Source organism: Schistocerca piceifrons, chromosome 8 (genome assembly GCF_021461385.2).
Source record: "Schistocerca piceifrons isolate TAMUIC-IGC-003096 chromosome 8, iqSchPice1.1, whole genome shotgun sequence".
Lineage (NCBI taxonomy): Eukaryota > Metazoa > Arthropoda > Insecta > Orthoptera > Acrididae > Schistocerca > Schistocerca piceifrons.
Genome location: NC_060145.1, coordinates 372,367,669 through 372,370,324, shown reverse-complemented (window position 1 = coordinate 372,370,324; position 2,656 = coordinate 372,367,669).

The window sequence follows — 2,656 nt, the reverse complement described above, 5'->3', positions numbered from 1 at the left end:
CGGGTGTTAAGTATAACCTCCACCCATATCAATTCGCACGGAGTATCTACTTCGACTTCACTACAAGATAAACCACTACTGACAGACACAAACACTCCACCACCAATTCTGCCTAATCTATATTTCCTGAACACCGTCTGAGACTTTGTAAAAATTTCTGCAGAACTTATTTCAGGCTTTAGCCAGCTTTCTGTACCTGTAATGATTTCAGCTTCTGTGCGTTCTATTAGTGCTTGAAGCTCATGGACTTTCCCAGCACAACTACAACAATTTACAACCACAATTCCGACTGTTCCTTGATCCAAGCACATCCTGTATTTGCCATGCACCCTTTGAGATTCCAGCCCACCCCGTACTTTCCCGAGGCCTTCTAACCTAAAAAACCGCCCAGTCCACGCCACACAGCCTCCGCTACCCGTGTAGCCGCCAGCTGAGTGTAGTGAACTCCTGACCTATTCAGCGGAACCCTAAACCCCACCACCCTATGGCGCAAGTCAAGGAATCTGCAGCCAATACGGTCGCAGAACCGTCTGAGCCTCTGATTCAGACCCTCCACCCGGCTCTGCACCAAAGGTCCACAGTCAGTTCTGTCAACGATGCTGCAGATGGTGAGCTCTGCCTTCATCTCGTAAGTGAGACCGGCAACCTTCACCAAATCAGATAGCCGCTGGAATCCAGAGAGAATTGCCTCAGATCCAAAGTGACACACGTCATTAGTGCCGACATGTGCCACCACCTGCAGCTGGCAGAGTCACAACTAGGTGTCATTGAGGACGTCAGCAATCTGAAACCAAGAACATAGCTAGTCTATTGGGGCCCCATAACTTACTAATTTATGTAAGTTACCAATTAATAATAAGATCAATACATATATGACCCGAGGTGTTGCCCCACAATATCAGTGTTGGCTCTTGAGCAAAAAAATTTGATGTCCACAGCTTTAAACCAAATATTTCCATTTAAGGTCACTCACATCAGCCACCATGCCGAGCTTGGACATGTGAGGGTAGAAACTTACAGGGATAGCTGAGAACTGTAAATAACAGGCACAATGATGTGCACGAGTCTTGTTGGGGCATGAGAAGCAGGCAGGGCTGGGTTAGAGCAAGTTTTGACACTTAACAAGGTGTCCATAGGCTACACTGGACTGAGCTCAGAGAACCCCGCATGAGTGATGTGGTGTCACCAGTAGATAGCAGCACCTATGAGTTCAGTGACTGGTGGACACTGTGAGTAGGAGAAATACCATGGTGGCAAAACAGAAATCAGATAAGCATATGTTCTTGCAAAATCTGGAAAACCCAGGTGCTCGAGTCTACAACGGAAAACCTGGAAAGAGAAACTGCCATGAACTGAGCGATCAGCATAAATAATAAGTAAGACAAAATTAAATAGAAACTGAACACAACTGGTTACAGAAAAGCCAGTAACATTGTTATAAAGAAAAAAATAAGAAAAGTGTATTGGTGAAAATGTGCTCTTGATTGCAAAAGTATTTCTCAACTTATTTAACACTAGAAATACTGGACTTCACCGTACCCCTAGTAGGTCCATGATGGTCATTTTTGACCCACAGAAGAAAACCACCATTTTATTTGTATTTGGGTGGTGTTTTGAGTGTCTTCATGTTGACAATACGTCTCTAAGATGAATAGTACACTGTCAAAGATAAATTTTGGAAGTAAACTTTTTTTATTTTGAATTTTACAGGAGAAATTGCACTGTCTGTCATCAATCGTCAATAAAACAAGTAAGTAAAATAATTTCATAATGTTTTTCTTTATAAAAAGATTGAAACAGAATCAAAACATATTGTTTATGTGAATATTAATAGTATTTTTATGTTTATAGAAAAATAAGGTAATTACCAAATATTTGTGAAAGATTCTAACATGCGGCAGGTGACTAAACTGCTCTGTGTGTTTTCTTGCTTATTGCAATCAAGGAACTAAAACAGAAGAACAAATAACTTCAGCCTATGCTTATAAATATTTGGAAATATTTAAGAACAAGGAATTGACTGAATTGCCTAAGCTGGGGTTCAGACATTCAACAAGAGTTTCTGCTTAGCAACTTTTGCACACATACTTTTTGCACTTGAAGCATACACTCAATGTTTTATTTCCCTTTGTTGTTTGCAGGAAACCTGAATTTGACAAGACCTTCTACTTCCATATTGGCCAGTGCCAGTATAGGGGGCCTCAAAGGAGAAATTGATTTCTCTCTACAGTTTGTAAGAGGCAGCAAGCTTTCTGAGGATTAAGTTCTAAATTTGACAATGCCTCTTCCATATTGGCAAGTGCCGGTATCGAGTGCCTGCAAGGTGAGACTGGCTCCTGTCTGCAGTTTGTAGAAGGTAGCAAGCTCATCTGCTACTCTGAAGGTAAAGTCTCAAAGTGAAATTGTCTTAGAGGTAAGTAGCTCACAAACTATGTGAGCATTGGTCATGGCATGGTCAAGAATACTGTAAGAGACATGCACAGGCCATCGATGGGTGCCAGCTCGGACCCGGAAGTGTCTAGCCATTTGGCCAACTATATCGACTCCATCCTTAGTTTCATTATAAAACTTCACAATTTCTGGAAGTTTTTTCTCATTCTCATTCATCTGACATCCAGCATGCATGTTACTCAGGATACAGACATTTTTTCTTTTT